The sequence below is a fragment of the Rhinolophus ferrumequinum genome, chromosome 10 (assembly GCF_004115265.2).
Source record: "Rhinolophus ferrumequinum isolate MPI-CBG mRhiFer1 chromosome 10, mRhiFer1_v1.p, whole genome shotgun sequence".
Taxonomy (NCBI): Eukaryota; Metazoa; Chordata; class Mammalia; order Chiroptera; family Rhinolophidae; genus Rhinolophus; species Rhinolophus ferrumequinum.
Genome location: NC_046293.1, coordinates 72,830,163 through 72,857,807, shown reverse-complemented (window position 1 = coordinate 72,857,807; position 27,645 = coordinate 72,830,163). Strand labels below are relative to the sequence as shown.

The 27,645-nt window shown below is 34.9% G+C and overlaps 1 protein-coding gene across 2 annotated transcripts in view; it reads right to left on the bottom strand.

The window, feature by feature from the left end:
* SYT1 (synaptotagmin 1) overlaps positions 1–27,645 on the bottom strand; it is a 517,982-nt gene that overhangs the window by 390,760 nt on the left and 99,577 nt on the right. For both annotated transcript variants that reach the window (XM_033117597.1, XM_033117598.1), the window contains exon 2: positions 22,192–22,305. The gene's annotated coding sequence lies outside the window, so the exon portion shown is untranslated. The remainder of the gene's footprint in view (positions 1–22,191; positions 22,306–27,645) is intronic.

Genomic DNA, 27,645 nt, shown 5'->3' with positions numbered 1-27,645 from the left:
CAGCAGTTTGTCCCTTAAATATTTCAGTCCCTTTACCATGCATCTGATTAAATCAGAGGACATTCCTAAAATAGAATTATAAAACCTTGAAATGACCAAACACAAAACCTCTCAATCCAATCACTGAAATTAATATGTATACTCTTCTTCTTCTAAATTTGAAGCAAGTGCCAAAACCAAAGAGAAGTTGAAAGTTTATTTGGATGAAGAAAGCTGAAGTTGAAAGTGAACACTCAAATGATGAACTTCGCATTGTGAAAAGCAGATAATTACTTTCACCTTTCAGTAAGAGAGTATTTTAAAATCAGCATCACTTTGATAAAAATATTGTCATCTCAAAAACAGACTTTACAATGTGCTGTTCTCTCGGGCATCATTGACACCAGGAATAGACCATAAATTGGTAGTATAGAGTGCCTTTTAGTCAGTTTTTCTAAAGGCACTTTACAAAGCAATTAGTCAGATAATGGTGGTGTGCTCTCTTCTTCCAGCCTTTTTGTAGTCACTAATAGCACACCATCTTTAGGGAGAGCTGTGTAACATCTTTGGTCTTGTCAACCCTAATCAAATTCCGCCCTTAAATAATGTGTTTGGGCTGTCTTCTTATTTATAAAATAGGTTAGAGTTCAACATTTTACTAATAAAAAAACTTTAAGCGTTGATTTTTGAATCCAATTAATCATAGGATCTACAGTTGATGTCCTCTAAATCATTTGTGAGTAATGAAACTCCAGAATGTTCTCCCATCACGCTAGCAGTGGCTTTCTTAGTGAGATTAGGGACTTTTTTTTTCTTAACTGAAGTGAACTTTATAATATAAAAAGTATAAAATATCACCATTTTAGTCTATCAAATATAACATGTGAAATAGAGGAACTGATTATCACACTGGTAGTTTTTAGCTATTACAAAGGTTAAACTGGAAATATCCTCGAGTCCCTTAAACTTACTGTGATTGTTACACTAGAATAGTATATGAATTAAGGTGTATACAATAGTAGCACTCTGCCTACAGGAAAAATATCTCATGAGCAAATAATTGGAAGCATGAACTTCTAGAATTCCTTAAAAGCTATTGTTCAGTTATTTAATTTGTTTGAATCAATTTCTGTTGACAATTTGGCTAAGATGATTTTGTGTCTATTGTTTGCTTATTTTAAGTAACGACATTTTGGGAATTTAAGTTGGCATTTCTTGGAGTGTCTCAGTACCTAGACATGTGACCAATAGGTCCAACCACTTGGCCTAACAATAGTCAAGTTCTGAAAAGGTGATAATTTTTTTTTCTGTGGAAAACAAAACACTGATTAGTCTTTTAGCCTCAGGAAAACGTGTATGACGAAGGCATCATTAGAAACTCCAATGTCAGCCTGTACAGTGTCAACGGTAGAGACAAATAGAAAATTTTCCTTTAAGGACAGAGAGCTCTATATATTCAAAATGAAAAAGTGATTAAGGGAGCTCTAAAAAGTCATTTTTAAATAACATTTATATTTAAAAACAAGGGAGGTATTTTATTTCCAGGGAGTAACTTTACATTTTTAATCTTTCCACTGCTTACCTGAAAAATAAAAATTGCACTCTACTGTCCATTTTGTTAGCATCTGAATCACAGCTTAGTAATGGTGAATTAATTTTGAATTACTTTTGAAATATACTCTGCCCTGTATTTTAACATATCCCAGTGCAATTTAATATAATCTGATTTAACACTAGTAATGCTTGCATTTATTTCACATTCCAAACATTCCGTATATTTCCACTAACCTCACTGATACGTTTAAAATAATCAGCTGTTCTCAGTATGAAATACTCAGCTGTAAATCAAAACCCTCTCACCTATTAAATGTAAGTGCTTATTTAAAATGTGTGGTGATTAGAACCTTTTCTCTCAAATTGCATCTTGTTGAAGTGAATGAATTCTTTGTAGGAATATTAACCAGCTTCTACATTTTGCTGATGAGTCCGTCCACCTCACTAACATAGTGAATTCATTAACTACTGACAGTGACCGATTCCTGATTTATCTCTAATACAGTGGACAAAAGTAATGCACTGGACCCTGCATCACACATACTTTTTCTCTCCGTAACATATTTAGATTTTGAGCATGAGATTAGCGTAATTCTAGTTGCCATTAAGCACATGTGTTCTGACAGACATACATTTAATTCAAGATAAACTATTTCTGCCAGCCTGGAGGGGTTAGAAAAGGAAGGGCGATAAAATTCAGAATTGAGCTTGTCATTAGCAGGGCTGTCAGAGCAGTTTACACCATTGTTATCCAGTTTTGATCAACACCATTAATCTCCCATTTTTAGGTAAAAAAATATGAAAATATATCAGATATAGACTTTCTAAAAATATGCCCCACAAAATGAAACAATGGATACACATTAAACAATCTGCCTTTAGCAATTATACCATCGTGTTGCTTCCAAATCACTGGCTGCCCTCCGAGGGAGGGCGTTACAATCCAAGGTGCCAAAACACTCACAGCCACAAGCATGCTAATATTCTTGTATCATGCTAATGTTGGACGAAAAACAGCAAATGTGGATCCCCAAAGACTTGGTGGATCAGAGTCTCCTAGCTGAATATATTATAGTTTATTTATTGGTTAGTTGATAGAACAAGGACTATTCTAATAAGCCGTGTTCAGTCACATAATCACAGTGACTTGCTGCTCGAGGACATCGGTGTTATTAGCCAAAACCAGGACCTTTTTACCACCATCACTCTATCCATCCCTTGACAAGAAAAGAGTGTCACAGCGAAAATTTCTACCACTACCAAAATTCAAGGTGTTTACACATGTTGACTGAGTTTTGCATATAACTTCGCATGACAACTTGTTATGCTTAATCTTTCTGCGCGCTCATTGTGTGGCAGGTGATGTGCTCTATGCCTTATGTCCATTAGCTAATTTATTTTTAAGAACTATCGCAGGAGGAAGCTCATATGATGAACCCAGTTTTGCAGAGAAGGAAACAGAGTTCTGAGAGGTGAAACAAAGCAGCAGAGATCACCAGGCTAGAAAATGTCTGCTGTGATTTGAACCAGTGTAGTCTAACTGAGAATGGCCACTCTTGAACACTGTGCCGATTCAATGCTGCCTTCCCCATGTTTCCCAAAGGTCACATTGCTGTGTACACACTGTTTCATAATTTAATATCCCTTCAGCAAATGTTATGCGCTACCCCCATGTGCAGTCCTTACGCTAGCTGCTGTGTATTCAGTTTTTCACACAGAAGATACGGTGTCTCTCCTTCCAGAGCTTATAGTCCAGTGGCACAGACAAAGCAAGTAGCAATTTTCCCTGGCAGAAAGGTGTGACTTCAGAAAATGGATAAGGGTTACCCTGAATTTACACATTTAGGGTTGCCTTCCAAGGAGGGTGAATGAAATGTGTTTCTTAGTGAATTCCTGGCTCTGTGCTGTGCTCTTGCCCTACTAACTCTCCCTTCAGCTAACCTGAAAGTCAGTATCTGTGAAATAAATTCATGCTTGGTCTTAATTTTAGTATTTTTATTTATAATAGGTAAATGAAATAAAATGAATAAAAAGACAGCACCGGGCAAACTATGAAGAGAGAACGTGTTTTTTTTGTTTGTTTGTTTTTTTTGTTTTTTTTGTTTTTTTTTTTGCAGGGGGCACTCTCAAATTCTGCTTTTTTTCCCCTTCCCTTTTGGGTTTTTTAATTTTCTGTTCTGCTTCTCTCCAAGTCTATAAAAACTGTCTTGGTCAAAGATTTGACTTGAAACTATTGGTACCTTTTTTTAAAAAAATGAAATCAACTTGGTCCTTCCTCATTAAGGCTCTGAGCTCTAGGAAAGTCATTTTAGGCATTATGGGCACTGAGATGGACAAGGGTAACCGTAAAGCCCAGCTTCAATTGTCGAAAATTATTTTGTGAAGACGTTTGCTCCCCGCTTACTTTCCATTCAGTTATTGGGGGTGGGAATGCATTGTTTGAACGTAGTGTCCTCTGAAAGACTCTCTCTTTCCTCCCATGCCTTTCTTTTTCCTCATTCTTTCTTCTGTCCTCAATGCCTTTCTCTTTTTCTTCCCTTCCACTCATCTTCTCTCCCTAACTTCACTTTTTCTTCTCCATTTCTCTTCCCAAAACAGGGGAAAAGAAAAATGGAAAGTGAAAACAGACAGATTTAGAGTACAAGTTAACTTCTGGGAAGGAAGGGGATCACGTCAGGGCACACTCCTCTAGCATTCACTCAGAAACTTATGAGAAAGGGAACAACTGCCCATTCTCTAGATTGTTCATGCTTCTAGCTTTAAAAAAGCGACATATTACCACCTTCTCTCAATGCACAATTACTTAACAGCAGTTAAGGATATAAAACACTTTAGGCAAAACAGAAAGGCCTGAGGCTTTGCGAATAACGTGATCCATAAATGTCCCTATATTTTGATTGTTTCCTATTTATTTTCAGGACCCTATGAAAATAATAATAGAATCCGATTTGGTTACCTATCTGAGCCTTCCTACTGTGTTTCCCCGAAAATAAGACCTAGCAGGACCATCAGCTCTAATGCATCTTTTGGAGCCAAAATTAGTATAAGACCCGGTATTATATTATATTATAGACCCGGTCTTATATATAAAATTATTTTAATATTATATTATATTATAGACTCGGTGTTATATTATATTAAAATAATTTTATATATAAGACCGGGTCTATAATATAATACTATAATTAATTTTCTAATTTTTATAATTTTATAATATAATAATTTTATATTATATTAAAATAAAACCGGGTCTTATGTTAATTTTGGCTCTAAAAGACGCATTAGAGCTGATGGTTTGGCTAGGTCTTATTTTTGGAGAAACACGGTAATTGAGAACTGCCACACTGTCCATAGGAATGACTCCCAAAGATCATGTTTTTGTTCCAAGAACAGCTTTCCTGGCTATTGCTAATTAATATGGGATGGACCCTTTAGCACAAATGGAAAAATCACATTACTTTCCTGCTAATTTGGAATTTGAACTGAGATATATAGGGAATTAAGTTGTTCCGCCTCTTGGAGATTCTAGAAGCCTGGAGAGCATATTCCTCTCACTGAGATACATAGCAATGCATTGGCTCCCACTCTCCCTGAGGCACGAAAGATTAAAGCCTCTTTGGATTCTGTAGATACTCTAGTATCTTTCTGATAATATCACTGAGATTTATGCAAGCTCACATGGTTTCCATGACTTGCCATTCAAAGATTCTTACTTAATCCTGTGATCAAGACTATATTAATCCTTTTAATAATCCAATCCCTGTTTCATTTAAGCATTGCATTTCCAAGGCCACTTGCATGAGTTTATCTTTGTTTTTTATCTTTCTGATTTATTTGATCCATTCCCTGTATTTTGCCAAAGTAAACTGGGGTGGGTGAAGCAGATAGAAGGGGTTGGAGGGTATGATATGGATTCCATAGCATCCTCAGAATTTACTGTGCTTTGGAGTCATTCTTTTTGTTTTGTTTTATTTTAGTTTCAGGTGAGGAGTTATTCTTATAGAAGCTGTTTGTAAGTATGAATATTTAGAAACCTATCTCTTGACCATCTAAGAGTGTCAATGTAGTCTTACCGACTTTTGGGGACCTTTAAGAATACCCTTTACTATTAACATATAAAAATAACCACTAAGGGAAATTTAAAACTCTTCTCTAGGGTTTCAACAAAGTGCTAGTAAAAGAACTTTCAGACACCTAGCAGAATTCCCATTTCAGGATTTCCTCTTAATTGGTATCAATATAGTATAGCTTTTAGTCAAAGGGAAAGGTAGTTTTTATAAGATTCTCTTATAAAATCCTGGAATCAGTCTTCCCCTTGGTGAAAATCGGTGCTTAGTAAGATTTCCCTCAGCAAAAATCCTGGCTATACAGGTGATCAAGGGATTCTCACGAGAGCAGCTGGACTTTGATATCAAACAGAAATATTATATTCATTGAAAATTACTATTAATGCCTATTTTTCACATGTCACCTAATGCACTGAGGCATTGAAACATTAAAGTTATAGCAAAAGCTGAGGGAGAGCTTTCAATTTTCTTTATAAAATAAATGACATGAAGGTGGAAAGAAAAAAGTAAAATTATACCCATAATTATGTTTGTAGCCCTTTCTGTAATAATAGTGGAGATAGACCTGGATTATTAGTGAAACTGTCATTAGAAAAACAGTAAGTTACGTTCAGAAACTTCAGACAAGTTTATGACTCTAAAAGTATATCATGTTACATAGTAAAATAAATCTTTCTTTCGAAACAGAAGGATGCCATTGTCAATGCAATTAAAACTGAACCCAAATAACAACTCAGTTCATTCGAACAGCAGTTAGTTTGTAGACTGGTTACATGTTTGAGGCTATTTCTTACTTCATTTGTTTTTTCCTCCTGGTGAACTTCGGCAGCAACTGAAATTTGCCCAGAGTCAAAGGCGAAGGGTAAAACCCTCCATTAGTCTTGCCCAGCCTAATCTGCTTTGTAGAACCAACAGATGTAGATATTGAATAGAAATCAATCTCTTTCTGTCATTCAGTCTTACAATGCTTCATTCTAATACTGATTACACTGATGCTCTAAGATATGCTGGAGAAAATGCAGCTGTAATACAATTTCTTTGCTGCTAGAAACGAAAGCTCTTGAGATCGCTCTTGCTTACATAGCTGCTTCAGGTGATTACATCTTTACACAGATGTTAATTACTCTCAGGAGAAAGCTGCCCAAATCTTCAGGTGAGTAGAATAATCTTGCAGTGGATATGAAAGAGTGACTTAAGGGCTATTATGGATATTGTTTCTCACCCTTTTTGAAACCTGAACTCCACTCTGATGAATTTAAGGAAAATGGCAAGACCTTTATAAATAGTAGGCAGCTAGCTCATCACCAAAATGGGTTACTAAAAGTGGATATAGATATTAGCTTTTCACCTATTCCAAAGTCTGTGCTTCAGTGAGATAGAATACACACAGCTATACATGGGAATTCTTGTTAAAACTTCAATCGGTGGTTCTCAGACTTCACTGTGCATTAGACTCCCTCTGTGAGAGTTGAAAATATTAATGTCCAGGCCTCAGTTCGGATCCATTAAATCAGAATCTCAGGAGGAGAATCCAAGCATTAGTATTTTTGAAACTCTGCAGGCGATTCCAGTGTGCAGCAAGGTTGAGAATCACTGGCTTAGTTGCTTTGCCCTGCTGTACTCAGTGTATAGTCTGGTGACAACAATTGCAGGTGGGATGGTCAGTCTGAAGAAACAAAATGAGGGCTGTCTGGAGAGAACAAAAGCTCTGCAGCATTGGATATTGATGGTTGGAAGCATTAGTTTCAAAAATGTCAACCTCAGAACAAAGGACTCCCTCCAAACAAAAAAACACAAAAATGATGCACTTCTAAAGTAAATGTGAACGAGCTAGACATTGCAATAGACAGGCCATTCAATGAATATCTTATAAAGGGGCAAACCACGTAGACATTCACTCGTTAGTCTCTTCTCAAAAAAGAAGGAACGGTAACATTGGAAGAACTGCAATATTTTATTGATCATAAATGATAATTAAAATGGTAAAGACTTGCTTTGGTGCTTTGTCGATGCTTTAAGACACAGCAAAATTTTAGGTGGTTAAATTCTTTCAGTAAATCATCAATATTCAAGATTGGGGAACAATACCTGGGAAAGACTAAATTACCCTGAGAGGTTGATTATAGAGAGTATCTACTCGGGAGGAAATAGTTTAACATAAATGAGCACAGTCTGTTTAGTTTGAGAGCTTTCCTTTCCAGAGCTGGATATTGTGGATGTGCAACTGCTCTTAGAAAAACAAAAGTGGGTCCCAGTGGAATAGTTGAATGTCTGACTGGGTATCCACATCAGTAAGCAATATGTAAAAGAGCGTTACAGGACCTAATGTCAAAGGCTTTAAATATTCAAGGATGGCTGATTTGATGCATCAACCTGATTTCATCAAGAATGTGGAAAATGATTTTTCTGAAGGGAAAATATCAAATTCACAGAAAATAAAAATATAAGTATTTCAACATTACTGTCCTTCATTGCAAGATATACTATGCCCAAAAGTTTATGTATCTCAGTCAATATTTTGAGCACATCTACTTGTTCTGATAAGGAATATATTTTTCCTATAATTATGTGTTCATTCACAGATTGGGATTCAGGATAATTTAACCTGACAGTTTCATAATCTGTTTTAGAAAATAGAGAAACATAATACAGGCTTTAAGTCATTAGATACAGTGCTGTCAGAATGGATGAGTTGTCGGTTGAGGCACACCATTTTATTTGCATGAAGTAACCACCGTTTTGCTCACAAAAAATGTCAGAGAACAAACATCAAAGTGTGTAGAAGAAATGAATAGAGAAGTTTCTCTGCAGTAGTCTTAGCATATGAATTTCGAGGAAAGATTCCTGAAAGCAGTTCTTAAACCAATTAAAGATTAACTAACTTATTTGATTTTTCCCCCCGACAAATATCCAACGGAATGTGCATTGTGAGTTTCTATACATCACTTGTACATGAACATAAAGTAACTTAGCTACTTGACTTAATGCAATAACATTGGTCAGAAATACATTTTATAGCGCATCTAAGAACACGCAGCGCAAATATAGAACTGAAGTAAAAGTTTCACAAAGCAATACTAATTCTCATTGCACATGAGGTAACTTACGTTGTTTTCATTTCATTCTATTCTATTGCATTTTAAAATGCTAGTCACAAACCACTAATTTGATTCCATGACCCACTTCTAGGTAACTCACCACTGTTTCACAAGCACTATTTTAAGTTATATCTTAATGGAACCTCATGCCCCTGATAAATTCGAAGTCAAAATAGTTTGGAAAACTAAATCTACATTTCCTTCTTGTCTTTGAGATCATGTTGGAAGGGTCCCTTTAAATTATTGCATATAAATGACAGTACAATGACTTACCATGGCCAGAGTCACAAACACATAGCTGGTAGAGAGGACTCAAGTCCAGGCATAACCACTTCTAAAACTCTTGGCTATTCCATTTTCCCACAGGGACTTTCAGGTGATATTTGTTGTTTGTGGCTCTCAGGGTATATAGGTAAAGAAGGAGTTATGCCTTTCTTTTCCCTAGAAATTAATCTTCCGGACTACCAGGGTGACTTTGAGTTGGTGAAAGCACAATGGTATGAGCAGGCAATGACCTTGGTGAATAGCCTGACCTTGGTGAATGTAGATGGGTGCCCCCAACTACATTCTGAGGCCCCTGAATAAAGGTTCTGGGAAATAAGGACTCTTCAGGTAATGACTCTCACTACAAAATTGTCAGCTTTTTTCTCAAACAGTAATCCACCCAAATCAAATATAGAACCAAATTATCTTGGCACAAACATACTTAGCCACAAAACAATTCAGCATGATTTTATAAAGTTTATAAATAGATTCACGTGCTTACATACAACCATCAATTTTATAAATAGCATCAAAAATGATGAGATCAAGAAAACTTGTTAATCTAAGAAAGAGTTCACAGAAAGGACAAAGCTGAATGTCTTAGTTTTTCTAATCATATTTGAAAATCAACATGATTCCTTAAGACTTTTCTTGGATAAAAATGTCTGATTCATGGTTTTAAATAAGCGATGAAAAACAACCTTTTATATAAAATAATAATGACTAATCTTCCCTTCTTTTAATTATAAATCAAATTTTACTTTCATCTGTGCAATCTAAAGGAAACAAAATTAATTATCTTGGGGCCCATAATTTCTGAATGCCTGTATCAATTAAGTGTAATGTTTTTGGCAATGGCTATGAGCCAAAGAGATATAATACTCTAGTATAGATTTTTATACGAAAAAAGAAAACAGGTTAATACAGACTATTAAGGATTTGAATTAGATATAAGGAAGAGTTTCTATAAAATGTTACTCATTTCCCTTTTTAGTAGGCTTTTTCAAATTACAAATCTGCCTAGAATCAGGCAAGAACTACATAACTTCTTTATATGCCTTTAATTGTGATAATGTTTAAGAGATACTGAAATGGAGTAAATGGAGTTAAAACCAAAACAGAATACAGAGTCAAATTTCTCCTAATTCTCACGTCACTTCTATTCATCAATTGTTAGATAAGAAGAGTAATGTTGTTCTGAAGTAAAATACAATGGATCACATTCATGAAATTATTGTACCTTAGACGTAAAACAAAGATTCTTATAAGACCACTTCAGCTTCTTTTGTTTCAACAATTTATTCCTTCATGTATTTGTCAATGAAGTGCTGTCTCTCGTCATTGGTGTTTATCTTTTTGATACCAGAGAGACTGAGTTGCAGCACACACACCATATTCCCCCAATATTGATACAGCAACGGGGTGGATGCTTGAATAACTAGTACATGTGGCTCTTACTTTGTATTTGCCTTTTTTTATTACATTTTCCGAATCAAAAGCAGATAAGCTCTTACACCAGCCACTGTTATCAACGTCAAGGAGAACACACACAAAAGATATGTGAAGTAAATGAAATCTGACATGTCAATAGGAGGCAGACGGTAGTAGGAAAGTACCAGATAATTAAATTTAAGAAAGAAACTAAATTTTGAACTTCTCACAATACAGTGTGATATGGCAGACACAGATAAGGATTTGTACTTTAAAAACATATGCAGATATCAACTCACATTGTTTTCTCTATAATAGAACAAATAGAACAGAGTAACTGAATGGAAGGACAGTATAAACCATAGTCATGAATTAAATGCCAATGGGGGACTAGGATTAGTTTTTAAAATAGGGAAAAATGCAATAATAGGAGAGCTGTGGCAAATATATTTTATCCCATTGTTTATTTACTTATCTTCTCATCAGAGATTATGACCTTTTTGAGGACAAAGGCCTCTGTCTTTTATTTGCTTCTGCTACAGTACTTGGCATATGGGATATTCTCAGCAAACAAAGGAACAGTTCCTACTACCTATGAACCCTACTCACAGAGACTGCCAGGCCACCTGACACATTCCCATACACAAGCTCATGTTCAAATACTATTCAATGACTTCTGCTAAAGGTGCACAAACCGAGACACTTATTTTCTGGAAGTCAGTTTCTTCCATTCTCCTATGAATTTTCTAAGCTGTCCTATTATCTCTGATCGTCCCATTTCCGATTCTTTAACAGGTCTGTCTACCGACCCCTACCCACTCCCCCAGGCTGATTTAATCTCTCCGTGTCTTACTGATTTCATTAACTTTCCAGCAGTCCCTGAATCAGATGCACTTACATCTTCCTCTCCTTTTTCTTTCTCTGAAATCTCTCTCTGGGTCTCATTTATCCTAGGCACTTCCAAGTCCCCTCTTCTGTTTATTTCACCTCACACACTACCGTCAGTCTCCAGCTAGGCTGTGGAACATTCAGATGTGTTGATCACATTTTATTCCTCAGAAAAATTCTAATATCCATGACAGTTTCTGTCACTTAGCAAATGAACATCAAATAACTTAATCCCTCCTTCCTTAGAAGGGGCAATAGGTAAATGATGTATACGTTGTACAATTGTAATTATTTTGAGAAACAGTACTGGAGTTAGTAAATAAGAAATCAATATTTTGTAGAGAGGCAAACTGAGGAACCAGTTAAGATAATTCTTGTGATATTAGCTACACTTCTTGTCCAGATTCCAATTTATATCCTTTAGGCCCATAAACCCAGAAATATAATTATATTTTTCACAAGGAAGATTATTTGTATCTTGCATCACAGGCAAATTATTAATTTCAAAATTATAAAAACATAGTATGAAACTGCAGGTCATTGTCATATCAGTCCATTTTTTAATTAAGAGGCAGTGGAGGACATAGGTTAAGGGCCTACGAGTATAAAAAGATATGTGCACATAAAATCATTATAACCATATGAAGAAGTTTCATGGTTGGCTTGGCTTGTGTTCAGTGACCAGCCTTAGACCAACTACTATGGCAGGGAAGGTACAGTCATTTTATTCCTCCTATATTTTGAAGTAGAAAATGTGGATTGAGAGGGGAAAACAAATTCCCTAAAAGAAAGGACAGCTAAGTCTAAAATAGTGAGATGGGTATGATTTCTACATATAATTTACTTTCCTACTCAGAGAAAAATTCCAACAAATGTCATTAAAAAAAAAAAAAAGATCTTACCAGGAATCACATAAATTAAGTTCTGTATATATTCTGAAAGGTGACACAGATCAGTTACTTTCAAAGTATCCTCGTTTACAGAAGAGTAAATGAATATTCACTGAGTATCTACTATATAGCACACACTGTCATAGGTGCTGGGAACCCATGGTTTTTGATATCAATTATCTGCCGAGTTAACCCTGCTACTTTCTAAAGTTAGATTTAATAAACATAGACATAATAAAGAGACATAACAGATGTCGCTAATAATTAAGCAATTTTTAGTAAGATGTTCTTTAAGAGCATCTCATTTAATAAGCAAACCTTATTTTGATATCTCCATCCCATTCTTTTTCCCTGGGGTCCAACCTCCTATATCTGCCTATTTGACATCTCTTGAAAGTCCAATGAGAGTCTTAAATGCACTATGTAAAACACAAAACTTGTTTTCTCCTCCCTTACCTATTCCTGTTTGAGTCTTCTGCAACACAGTGAATGGCTTCACCAAGTTTTCAAGGCAAAACCTAGGATAATTCTTTTTTTTTTTTTCCTTCTCTGAGTCTCAAATTTTCCCATCTGCTAAAGAAAGTAGTGTTGCCAACACATAGGTCTACTGAGTGTTTCAAAAGAGCTAATACCTAGAAAGGTCTTACTGTTATGTTTGGAACATAGTAAGCATGAGGAAAATATCATCAGGACCATGTATGATTTTTGTTATTTTACTGGATGGAAAAGCGTTCCCTGCCATTCCAACGAGTTTTGCGAAGTGAGGAATTTAATCCTAACAAAACAACATATTAAAGTCTATTTTTGAAAGGAATTCTTGATGAGATGAAGAGGGTTTCCAGATCCAATTTTAACATGTGTGGCAACTTCCCCCACACCAACAAGTAATTCTCTAGAAGGGTGTTCCAGAATTCAACTCAATTCTGACACTATCTACCCAGAGATTGAATCAGATTCCACAGGTAAAGGGCTTAGTCCCACAAGACTGCCCTCCACTTCAGATTCCAGTCACAAGCCCAGGTTGTTACCTGGACTTCTGAATCAGAGGATCCCAAGACCCCCTCCTTGGGTTCAATTAAATTTCTAGAACAGCTCACAGAACCCAAGGAAACTCATTTACTCACTAGATTACTGATTTATTATTAAGGGTAGTAAATGCTACGAATCAATAGCTAAATGAAGAGATACACAGGACAAGGTCCTCAATGAAGCTCAAGGGGCTTCTGTCCTTGTGGAGCTCAGGATCCATCAAGGCGGCAAAGAGTTCAGGTTTTCTGTTTTGGAAGCTCTCTGGAAAAAGGGCCCTAGGATAATTCTTAATTATTTCTCATAACTAATCCATTAAAAGGTCTTACAGGTTCTACTTTCAAAATACATCTCAAGTCTCTTTACTTCTTACCATTATATAGCCAGGAGCCTAATCGAAACTACTAACCTCTGATAGCTTCCTGGCCTGCATTATGGCAATAACTTCCTACTGATCTCTCTGCCTGTACTTTTGACACCTAAATATATCTTCTCCACAGAAACTAGAATACATTTTTGTAATAGTCAATTATTTTATGGTATTCCTTTATTGAAAACCATCCAATGGCTTTACATGACACTGGGCAGAAGTTCTAAACTCCTAACCATTTTCCATCTACCTCTTCAAATTTATCTCCAACCACCTCCCTTTTCTCCCCCTTCACTGGCTTCCTAATAATTGTGTCTTCTTGTTCTTTCTACCTCTTCTTTTCCATAAGACATTGTCAAGGTTCTCTCCTTCACATCCTTTAGGGTTTTATACAGAGGGTGCCCCAAAAAATGTATACACATTTTAAGAAAGGAAAAAAAAATCTGTATTAAAATTACACTGATGGTAACCACTTTGAGCACCTCTTGTAATTGCAGAAGTCAAATGTGACTTGTATTCATCTTTTGTTATCAATATATACTGAGTATTACAATTTTAAAACAGTTTTTTTCCTTTCTTAAAATTTGTATACATTTTTTTGACATCATCTGTATAAAATAACTTCCTCAATGAAACCACTTCTGAAAAACCTACGTAAATTTCACCCCTGTGTACACATTAAATTCTTATTTCCTTCTTAGCATGTATCACTAAGATGTTATATCTTTTTCATGTATATTTTCTTTATTGTTTATTTCCCCAGTAAAATGTAAGTTCCACAGGAGAGGGGTTTGGCCTGTTTTGCTCACTGCTGTATTCCCCAGTGCCAGCTATAGCACATTATACATATTCAAGAAGTATCTGTTGGATGATTTAATAAGGGACTCACCAAATGAGGGATGGTAACAAATCTGACCTCTTGACCACATAGAATTGTGTTCAGAACAGGGAATGTTGGTTGAAAGAATGAACAGACGATATTAGAAAGCAGAACATCCCTCCGTAGCACCATTACCTTTTTCACCTGCCATGATAGCTACTGAGCTTTACTTTTGTTGGGGATTTTTGCATCTACGTTACTGAGAACTATTGGTCTGCAGTTTTCTTTTCTTGTAAAGTCTTTGTCGTGTTTTGGTATTAGGGTAATTTTGGCCACATAAAATGAATTAGAAAGTATTCCCTTTGCTTCTCCCTTCTGGAAGAGATTTTAAAGGATAGCAGGCACCCGTCATGTATAGTCTTATGGGTTCTTGTAAGTACCTTGTATACTTGTCTGAGGTAAGGATGTAAGTAAATGACATACGAGTAACAAAAGGTGAGTAAAACAGTCAGCCCACTAATTGATCCAGCCTGAAACTTTGTGTTTCCTGTTTGTATTTATTTCTTTGCTATTTATTTATTTATTTAAATAATCTTGAAAGAGTCTACTGTAATAGTCTGGGCATAGACTATAATGTCCTTTACCCAGCATGTGACCTCGTGAGCACATCAGTCTCAGAGCCCTCCTTTATGTGATAGATATATCTTTCTGTCTGAAAAAAATGTGCTGTTTAGAATAAAAAATATACTTGATGGATGCCTATTTCATTTGAAGATATGAATTGCATTAAAAGAAATGTCTCAGAAAGTGTGCCTCCACATTTTCACTGGCCATAACAATGCAATATCTTCCCAGTGTTTTTTGAGAAATACTTTCTGGTGCATAAGGTTGCTCTAAACACAATTCCAAAAAAAATGTGTTAACCAAATATTTTGATTAGTGGTAGCTTTTCTGAAACCCAAGGTGAACATAGTGAAGGGCAATACTCATTTGGATATAAATTTCAGTTCATGAGCTTTTTTTTTTTCTTTTAAAGGGAGTTTTACTATTTCATAGTTATGTTTCATAAAATTTTAGTATTTCTTCATTCTGCATTGCGACTATTTTTTAATAAGAAATACCTGAAACATTGAGGCAGTTTCCCACCTATATTCAGAGACTGACAATACTGATGGCATTTTTGGAAAGTAAAGAGTATGTATCTAATCCTTCATGTGTATATAGAAAACTACTCATCACAGTCCAAAATTTCTATTATAGAAAGACATATAAACAGATATATATTCTGTTTCACAAACTAAATTTCAGTGTCCATGTGGAATAAATGGGTTCCACAAGCTAAAAAATGTAGTTTCGGGGAAGGAATGAAAAGGCTTTTGTAATGTAGAAGAGTATTTTTTTCTATTAGGAAAAATCTGTATTTTACTGTATATAAACAGGAATTGTTACTATAAGAAACCAAATAATCTTTATTGATATAATTGTTAATATATTGAGCTTTTACTTTCTGAATAATAAATAATAGGCAAACGCTATTTTCAGTTACTATATTTTTAGTTCACTAAAACTGCAAAAATTGTTGTAACTGTGAAAGAAATTATTTGTTTTATTAAATAAAGAAGAAAAACTACCAAGTAAAAACATTTTTTTTTCAGAAAATGCAATAGATATAGTAAACTGTTATGCGTTTTAAGGTATCAGAGACCTGGAAACTAAATGGTATATTACAGACATATAAGAAGAAATTGTAATATTCATATAAGAAGAAATTGACATATAAGAGGAATTGTAATAAATGCTTGAAAGCAATATCAATTCAACTTTGTGATGAACACAAAGATTACTTTTTATAAAGTTAGGTATATGCACAGAAATCATCTCTGCTATTCATCAGAGACATTTCTTTCAGTAGAAAAACACAAACTTAGATTTTTGGTTTGAATGCTGTTGCCTATGTAGAAGAAACTGGTGGGAAAACACTATCCTGCCTATCTACCACGTAAGGGAATTATACACATTTAATGTTGCATTTTAATGTTATTTGTTTATTTTTATGTGATAATTATTTTAAGTAATGATTTGTTTAAGAGAAATTATCAAGGATTAATGTTGTTTCTATAACTCATTTAGGTTAGGTTTATCTCTTCTTAAACAATTTATATATTCTTAAAAGTCGCTATGTATTCTTTCTTATCTATTTCCTGCTTTATAGCGGGTATCTTCAAATAAATCATTTTAGTTCGTATTGCCACATTGATTTTCTTTTTTATATTGACTAGATATGTACAAATTGTATTGAATTTAGGAGTGACTAGCCCAACTTAATCCATACCAAAGTTACTTTGCCAGACAGGCAGGGCAACAGAGCTCTGATTTATTCTGTTGTGTCCCAGAATAGGACGCTTAGTCACTGGAAAATGTAATTAAGAAAAATCTCAGGATCAGAAAAGATGCCTTTTGAGGCCTAGGTTGTGGATATTTGATTCTGTAATGGCCACAGTGCAGCCACCCTTGCATTACTTAGGCCTAGCTACACGGATTAGATTTCTCAGGCAATTCAGCTTTATCTAATATGTAAATTTATGCATTCCTTGTCCTTTCCATTTAAGAAGATGGAAAGCCTTAAAAGAGTTAAAATAAGTGGATCAGATTGATTTTAGTGCGTGGTTGACAACAGTCAGAATCAATAAGTTTAAAATGAAGAGTAGGATAACTGACTAAATAAAACTTGGAGGAAAAAAGGTAGAGAAGAATATGATTACAGTTACTGAATGACCAGTATTTTAGTGGGTCTAAATAATTATTTGTTCTTTGGTAATAGTTTTCCTTTCTACTAAAATAAAATCTTTATGAGAACAGGGGCCCAGAGGGCTTGGGAGAGTAATTGGCATAGAAGATGCTTAACAAAAATCACTGTTGAGTAAATAAAAATGTGAACTCAGATTTCATGATGAACAAAATGCATTGGGTCAAGGGAGAGGAGGAGACACAAACATTTGGACTGAAAGCCCAACTGTAGGGAACTTCAAACAAGTTTATATGTGAATATAACTGGTGACAATGAGGAAATTTTCAAGTATCACTTCAAAGGGATGGGGAAACAAAAGCATTTGGAAAATTCACACAGAACTGGGAGCTGATATCCTTGTAGTCTTATTAAGGCCAGGTTTTTATAGTAGTTTTTGAAAGTTGCCAAATAGATGTTGAAATAACTTAATGTAGGCATTGATCATTCCTGTCCTAACGCACCTTTGAATATTGACAACACTCCATCTTATCCTTTGCTCTTAGTTCTTGAGAATGGAATGGAAAAGAAGCGTGCTTTACATTGAAAAATCTCTTTTAACAACTTTTTTCAATGGGAAATGAACGATTTTCCCCCAGTGGAATTTTCAGAGTGAAGAGGGATTTTAGGAACTTACATAACTTGGAGGAAAAAAAGTAGAGAAGAATATGATTACAGTTACTGAATGACCAGTATTTTAGTGGGTCTAAATAATTATTTGTTCTTTGGTAATAGTTTTCCAATAGTTTTCTGTTGTGCCTCAAGGTAAATAGCAATAGAGATTTTGAAAATTTTTCTTGTAGATATTTTATTTTACTGGAAATTAGACTTGATAAACATTTATGGGCCCCTTTTCCAAGATGGCTTTCTAACTCTCTTATACTGCAGATTAGCCTCGTAATGAGGCTTAGATCAAATCGGGAGATGCTATGTATTACCAGCTTCTATTTTGAAATTGCTAAGTTTTCCTTGAATAGAGAATTTTGGTAATGAGGATGTAGTTCTGTTTGATTTTCCACCTGTAACACTTGTTCTTCATGTTAAATGGGACTATGGCAGTGGTGTGGGGGAGGGGTGTCTACTTAGGGCTCTAAGATTTTCTTGGAATCCAAAATCTAGAGGAGTAATGACAGATATGTCCTTATTTGGGCCTTACTCCCTGAGTTCCTCACACTACTGCTCTTCCCTCCCTAGGCACATATGCTACTTGTTCTCTCAAACCATCTAAATTTAATGAACAGAAAATAAAGAGAAATAGTAAAATATAAAATGCTAAACTTCAAATAGAACAAAAAATTCTTTATGGCCTAATATCTGGTCTAAAAGTAACCAATTAAGCACAGTGCCTAATTACATAGTAAGCATTCATTAAATATTTGGTAAATTAAAGGAACAACTGTATGGCTAATGCAGCAAATTGGTGAACTTGTTATACTGCAATTCTTGATGCTGAACTTTTCGAAAGACACAGAGGGCAGGATTCTTCAGTGGAGTTTGCTAAAGCCTTGAGTGGTAAGTTGAATACTTCAGAGAAAAAGACATGAGACTTACCAGTTCTCTCTCTTCACACCATTCACAGATGCTCATTTAATTAGCATTCATGAGCATTGTCTCTGCTTAAACATTTGCTGTATGCATATGCTTTCTGAATGGATGTGTAACTACTAGATGTATGTATTCATTTTATAATAATCGAGTACACCTGTTCCCCTGAGTTATACACATAACCTTAATGAACATCCTTTCTACTTAATAGCTAGTTTAATATTGCTTGGCTACCCCTATCTGAGACCATTTTGGGCCTCATGCTTTAGCTCTCCCAGTACCTCTTCCCTACATCCGCCATTCCTCTGATGAGGAGAATCCTGATCATGTTATAATGACTTTCTCTGTGTTTTAGAAAAAACTACTACCCTCTCTTTCAATTTCTAGTGTTCTTATACTCAACTTGCTTTCCTTTAACGATGATATTCAAAGTACGAAAAAAAAATTTGTCTAATTGGTTTAATATTTAGAATCATAAAGTATTTTTTCTACTATATTTCACTGTAAAGTTTTATTTTCACAAATCATATGATTTGACTATAATTTTGTGGATTTAAAAAACTTGAATCTGATCATCTAACATCATTTACAGCATTGTTTCTGTGTGAAAATGTGTTTTGAGTTCTAAATATTTAACTTATAAATTAAACTTTTGAAACCCAACCCAATTGAAGTGCCTGTATAATAACTATGATCTTTAAAGCTAGCTGAAAATCAGGGTTTTTTAATTTATAAAAGGATTCTTATGGATTTTGAAAACAACTGAAATTATTCCACTCATTTCAGAACACATTTATTTCATAAAAAAAGTGTACCTGAAAAACCTAATGATTTTGACCATTTGCCCTTTTTAGACCCTTGTCTCAGTGGAGTCTACCTCGAATGCAAGAGTTAATTTTATGGGTCAAACATGCCCTGTAGTTTCCCTACTAGATCTAATGTTGCTTTTTGCTTTCATCCAGTGCACCAAAGGTAATCACAACATGCTTTGCATGCAGAAGACAGTTCTTCGTTCCCTTTCACTACAATGTATACTTACTTTAGAGTTTGGCATATTGAGTTGGCAAACAATGTATACCTTGTTTGCACTAAAAATAAAGCTATGAGAAAATTCTCTTACTAAAATGAAATAACATAGAAATATTCATTTATGAATACATGGAAAACCCTGAACCCAAATTGGTTAACTTACTTGTACCAAGAAATTATCTTTTGAAAGTTCATCACTCCTAGGAGTTGAGTCAATGGAAACCATAACAAAAACACAGGTTGGAATTCTTAAAGAAGTGGTGTTACTTAGATACATCTAATATTGAAAAAATGACTTGTTACTTAGAAAGCTTTGTAAAACTAAAGATTCATATGTGAAAAATAATAATTGTATCAACTCTAAATTTAATACCTTTGGCTATTATAGATATCATTTATATTATTTGGCAAATTTGGGAAGCTTTTATTTTTTTATTATTTTATTTTGGGGGAGAAGCTTTTTAAATTAATAGACATTCACATCCTTGACATCCTTAATATTGAACTTTTAATTTAAAAATATTTAAGACTCACATGAAAGGGGAAATAAAATAGTATAAAATCCTTGGTGCAGTCATAGGAAATAAACATGTAGGAGAAAAAAAATCCAAATTTAATTGAATTTCAGTATTTTTATATTTGATATCAATTATATGTCTATAATTTTGCAGTGTTTTTCTCTCAGCTGTTTCCTTGCTCTCATATTATAGAGTAGTGGTTGTCAAACTTTGGAGTGCATTGGAATGATCTGATACACTTATTTAAAATGCTGGTTCTAGAGTCTACTCCCAGTGATTCTGATTAAGTAAGGCTGGCATGGAACTCAGGATATATATTTTTGTAGACTGACTTCAGGCTACATTTTTGAGATGCTTCTTAAAATATTTTCAGAATAGAAGAAGAAATTATTCCTAGAATGCCTCAAGGTATAAGAGAATAAAATGGAAATGTTTTAAACTGTATGGTAAACCCAAACTGTCAGAACATCAACACCTGCCCTTCATTAAAAAATGATTGCAAAAACCATTAGACGTTAGTACTGTGAAAATTACTTTCTGTGAAACTAAAGTTCTTTTGATCTGGGTACATGTATTTTCAGACTACTTTGTTTTTCTAGTCCATGTAAAGAAATTATGAAAATTAGAAAAAAAAATGTGTTTCAACAATAACAACTGTGATCCTATTTTGTAGTATCATATTGCATGAGAGAGAGGAGAAACTTCTAGTACTAAAATAGTTCATTCCCAAAAGATGAAGAACTTATAACACAAGCCTACTGGACAGATTTATTTAATAAGTTGATGAATTTATAGGAGTGTATAGTGGGTTTATTTCTATGTGATTTTAGTATTGGAGATTGATTGTAGCCAACTTCCTCAGGGAAAAACTTAGATGCAAATAGTGGAATAAAGTCTTCAAGACATAGCTTCATACTGTAACATTATTTCTCCTCTGTACAGTGAGAGTAACGTGAAAAGCAATTCTTTAGAAATCCAGAACTTTAGTAACATTAGACTACAAATAATGATCAGTGAGATAATTCAATCACCTCCAATGTATTTGACTGAATTATGTTTATGCCTATGAAAGTGTTGGAAATGACTTAGACCAAAGAAGCAATTTGATTGGTTAATGAATAGTCTAAGAATGATAATTGAATTTGATGGAATTCATTAGTTAAGACATTCAAGCAGATACTCTACAACCCTAATTATATACGCTAACATGTATCGTCACGACGTGATATATGTACTTTGTTGTTGAATTAGGCATATATGAAAGAGTAAGCCATAGTACGGCACAAAGAAACATCACCCTGAGACAAATACTGCCTCCACTCCTGCCCTCTTCCCCAATACCCTAGCTAAAATATCATCTGTACAGCAAGGCGCAAAAGCACAGAGGCAGATGCCATGGCATATTCTTTTAGAATGCAAGGCTGCTCAAGATCATCTACAGATAATGAACCATGACAACTTTGGAGATGATGAAGTATAAAATGGGAGTAGGAAAAAGCAAAAAAGATGTTATGTAAACCACCAGTGCCCTGTCAACTAAATTAGGACTTGAAGGGCATTAACCGTAGTAATAATTTCAAAGGGCATGACAAATACTAATATTTAATATCATAAAAACATTTTTAAAGTAAGCGATATAGACCTCTCATCTTCTGTACAAATGCTTCCCCCACCCCACATGTGAGAGTAATGTGAAAAGCGATTCTTTAGAAATACAAAACTTTAGTAACATTGGACTACAAGTAATGCTTAGTGCGATAATTCAATCACCTCCAATGTATTTGAGAGAATTATGTTTATGCCTAGTGAAAGTGTTGGAAATGACTTAGACCAAAGAAGCTATTTGATTGGTTAATGAAGATCATGTGTGGGGGTAGGGGGAGCATCATTAACAAAACCTTTCAAAGTTTCTGCTTTTCCCAAATACCTTAATCAGACCGTTGCAGTGCAATTTCCAGGAATGAAGCAATAGGCAAATGAACAGACTTCCAAGCTGGATTCAGGCGTTTGTCACTCAAGTTCTTGCTCGTTCTTGTATTCCCTTGAGGGAGAAAAATAAAAGAAATAATCCATCAAAATGCTGGCCGGCAACTCTGCACTTGCCTCTGCTACTATCTGGGCACATAGCGTTCTGCTTATGCAGCCCATTCATTATTCACATCCGCTCCAGCTTCCTCAATTCCTGGTTGTGCCAGGTGCTCCAGGCTAAGAATCAATAGGTGTGAATCATGCTGACATAAAGAAAAATCTAGAAGAATAAATGTTTCAAAAAAAGCGAGTTTTTCACATTTCTCCTGACATATCTTGTTCAATGGCATTGGTCTATTGAAGATAAAAAGTATGTGCTGCCACAGAAGGTGCCCAGTGGAATTATCTTCTGCAGGGAATTATCTCGAAGCAATTCATACTTTGTTTTGCTAACAAGACTCCTTGTTAGGATACTGAAGTGCTATCCTTCCCTGGCAATGTTCTCCCGCCTTTTAGAATTATTGAAAAGCTAACTGAGTCTATTTTGATTTGTGAATCTCTTTGTAAGCAACAACAGCTGCCACAGTGCTAATAAAAAGGAACGGCATTGCTATTTACGTAGGAAGGACACTGAAATATTGCACATACAAAAGCACCTGAGTTGCAGAGAATCTCTATCAAATATTTTAATAGTTCCCTTCCCTCCTTGATTCTTTTGTCCTTGCCTCCTCCCTCCCTCTCTCCTTTCTTTTGCATTCTTTTTTCCCTTCTTCCTTTTAGTCTTTGTTTTCTTTAACGCACTTCTTATTGCATATATCTATTTCTTGATAGAGAGCAAACTACTTTCTTCTATTTGAGATTTTTAAAGAATGATTTTTAGAATATGAAATCCCCAATCTCTGATGTTGAAACACAAGTAGGGAGATTTAAGCTATCAGCTGAATCTTGTAGCCCCAATTAAGAACGGAGGCTCTGCAGATTCCAGTGGCTCTGATACTAATCACACCATTTTGCTCTCTTTTCAGTTTGGGTTTCAATTCTCTAGAGGAAGCTAACATGGCAACACCCTGTGATTTGAGGATTCAAGTTTTCCTACCACAAGATAAATGAACACACAATCACCGGCAGCTTTCGTTATATTTTGAATAGAATTTTATAGTTCTTCTGCTGTTATTAAGGAGTCCTATTTGCCAATTTATGGACCAGCATCATTATGGCATAAATCCATGTAGAAAAATCTTCTGTGGGTTTGCAAGGTGTGGGAAAACCTTAGTTGTTGGTTTAAAGAAATAGATCCTGCATACGAGAGCTCTATTCCCGGAGTGGCTTCTGAGCTCCATTTTGCCCGGCTGAGATAGACAAGGGACAGTTGACTTCAGCTCAGGCTGTTTCCATTATAAATATTTATTATCTGTGATTCATTCAGTGAATGTTAATGGAGTGTCCTTATGGACCTTTTTGGGGGATGAACAGATCTTGGGGATAAAAAAGAAAACAAGATAGTTTTTGTGCTTCTGAAAGAGTTGGGGAGACAGATATGGAAATAAAATAAGAATATTACTACAAATTGATAAGTACCATAATGAAGATTTAGGCTATGTTGAGTGCTGAACAAAGGTTCTTCTCATCCTTAAGGAGAATTTTAATTTCTCATTTTGAGAGAAGTGGAAAACTGTGTGTTTGTATGTGTATGTATGCAGCCTTCAGATATTGGGCATGAGGTGACCAAATGATGCAGTCCTGAAATTATCTAATGATTTACACAATTGTGGCTTTTCACAATTAGATCTTTTTTTCAACAGCGATTCTAAGCATAAAGTGGCTTTTCCCACCAGAAAGCTTTTAAAACCTTTTCCCTATAGCTATAGGTCCCAGAAAGTATTTGATTACTCAGAAAGCACAGTCAACCGGAGTCATTTTCTACATGTTGCAGAGAATACATGAATTAGAAATATACTCCCATTCTGGAAGCCAAATAGCAAAGATTAAAAACCATCTGTCACTGGGATTATGAGCCTACAAGCAAGCAGTAGACTTCCAGCAGAGTCTGGGGCAGGAACAGTGTGTAACACAGATTTAAAAACACAAGATTTAACTAGACTCATTTGCACAGTCACATGGTTTAAAGGATATTACCAGCTCCCACCAGAACTCACTTTGCCCCATATGTTGCATAAAACCATGTTTTGTAAACTGAAGACATTTTTGATGGAAATTCATTCTCTCTCTCAGAAACAATTTTCTAAATGCTTATTTTGTGTCAGGCAGGGTCCAAGACACTTTAAGTTCATTGGCAAAAGAGAGAAATAGCTACCTCAGTGCCCCTTCACTTCACCCCAAGGAGCTTGCTTAGAGCGAGATAGATGACAAATACACACACACAAAGGACATGTGTAATTACATAATTTAAATCACAATAAGTTCCCAAAAGGACAGGTAAAAACGCTAGGAAAGTGAAAGCAGGGGGCCTCATCCAGAATTGGCTTCCATGTAGAAATCACATTTAGGAATTAGCTGGGTTTGGAGGTATGTTGGGGATGGGGGTGGGTAAAGGAGTAGACTCACGGTGGAACAGTATATGTGTGAAGTCCTGAGGCAAGAGGAGCTTTATACGTTTGAGAAACAACAACAAAAGGTCAATGTGGTTGTAATATAGTGAGTACAGAGAAATAGGGAGCATGTGAAGGCTGGAGGCAGAACTGGGTCAGCCTCTGCTGAGAGCTCTCCGTGAGGGAGCCATGGGAAACCACTGAAGGATCTAATCCCTTTAGTTATTCTTTGAATAATGGATTGGGGTTGGGGGTGTGCAGGGACATTTACCAGGATTAAATTTAAAAAACCTCTTTGCATGCGTCTATTGGCCATTTGTATGTCCTCTTTGGAGAAATGTCTAATTCAGGTCCTCTGCCCATTTTTTTAATTGGATTGTTTTTTTGTTCTTGTTGAAAATGAGTTCCTTATATATTTTGGATATTAGCCCCTTATCGGAGGCGTTGTTTACAAAAATCTTCTCCCATTTGGTTGGTTGCCTCTTTATTTTGTCAATGGTTTCTTTTGCTGTGCAGAAACTCTTTAGTTTGATATAGTTCCACTCATTTATTTTAGCTTTTACTTCCCTTGTCTTTGAAGTCAAATTCATTAAATGCTCTTTGAACCCAAGGTCCATAAGTTTAGTATCTATGTTTTCTTCTATGCAGTTTATTGTTTCAGGTCTTATGTTTAGGTCTTTGATCCATTTTGAGTTAATTCTGGTATACAGATGGTAGATGAGGGTAAAAGGGATCAAATATATGGTGATGGAAGGAGAACTGACTCTGGGTGGTGAGCACACAATCTGACATATAGATGATGTATTACAGAATTGTACACCTGAAACCTATGTAACTTGACTCACAATTGGCACCCCAATAAACTTAATTTTAAAAAAATTCTTTTACCTACTCTCAGGAGTAAAAATTATATTGATTTAAAAAGTAATTTTCTGACTCCTTGAGGTTTAGTTGGTTATTTTTTTTAACTTACAATTAAGTTGCATTTTTCTTTATAATACTTATCATTATTCTACATATACGAGGTCAGACAATTAAATTTGCAAACTTGTTGCAATGAAGTTGCTAACTTTTTTTGATACCAGAGGGATTATTCATTATGAATTTGTACCAACTGGACAAACAATTAACCAAGCTTACTATTTGGAAGTGCTGAAAAGGCTGTGTGAAAAAGGTAGATGAAAATGACCTGAAGTTTTCACCACCAATTCATAGTTCTTGTGTCACGACATTGCACAAGCTCACACAGCACTGTCTGTGAGGGAGTTTTTAGTCAGTAAACAAATTACTGTACTGGAATATCCTCCTTCCTCACCTGATCTGGCCCCCAATGGCTTCTTTCTTTACCCGAAGTTAAAGGAAATATTGAAAGGACGACATTTTGATGACATTCAGGACATCAAGGGTAATACAACAACAGCACTGATGGCCGTTCTAGTAAAAGAGTTCCAAAATTGCTTTGAAGGGTGGACTAGACACTGGTGTTGGTGCATAGCTTCCCAAGGGAAGTACTTCGAAAATGACCATAGTGATATTCAGCAATGAGGTGTGCAGCACTTTTTCTAGGGTGAGTTTGCGAACTTAATTGTCAGACCTCGTATACTTGTTTGTTTCTTCTTTCCACCACCACCTCTTCAAAAGCCTGTAAGAGCTAGTTTTTTTTTTCAGGTTAGCTCACTGATGCATATCTGGGGCTTAAAACATCATTTGGCACATATTTGTAGCAGCTCAGGAAAAACATCTTGAATGTATAAGTGAGTGGATAATTTAGAAAATTATCTCCTAGTATTTGCTAGCAATCATTTAGTGTTATTCTTCCCCCTAAGTTACTTTCATGTGTGATCAATGTTGCATGGTAAACTATAGCATATTAGATTAATAAAATGTGCTCCTGGTGATCCATCATTAAAAACAGTATATATAGAGTTGTAGCTTATGGAAAAGGCATAATAAACCCAATTGGGCAAAGCAAATGTCTGAAAAATAAAAGATGAAAGCAAAATACATTTTGTGCTAACATACTTCTCTTAGATTTTAGGTTGAATCATTATAGAATAAGATCTAATCATTTACCCATTATTCGACAGGGAATTTATAGGAATATACCAAACCCAAATGTATGTACTTCAAATTTTGTAACATTAAGAGTATAGTTTTATGGCACATATGTAAATTTATAAAGCTGATAGACAAAAAATATGTAATAAGTTAGGAATTTTAATATACTATTTCCATAGAGTAAGATGTTTCTAATTTACCAATTATTTTCTTCCACTGAACATATGTACTATAAATTTTATTGGGTTATTTATAAATTGTTTTAATATATCAAACAGCTTAAATAATCTAGAGGAATGTGTTAAAAATTTCCAAAGTTTATTTGCTTATGATGGGCTTAATTTTGACATATATGTTAAATTTTATGGTATATTTTTTAAAAGGATAATATGAGTATTGCTCAAATATGGAAAATTAACTTTATAGTAGTCAATGTAGGTTAAAGGATTTAATAGACCCTAGTAAAGAAAATATAAATCATTAGTTTATGATAAATTACCCCAGGTTTTGACCTTATGTGTAAGCAAATCAGATGATATAGCAGCAAATTAACCAAGACATTAATTTTTGAAGAATAATTATATTAGAAAATTTATTTTGCCAAGATGCCCTACAGGATATTTGCATAAGAGTAATCTTGTTTGCAATGGGCAAAGACAAAAAGTAGTAGAGCTAGGCTTTTACTTACATCATTCAAATGTTTTTTTCCAGTTAAAAGAATAATTTAAGATAAAATGTTTGCAAATTGTATTAGAAACACAAAATGCAAAAATATTTCAGAATTACCTAGATGTCAGTTTCATTAC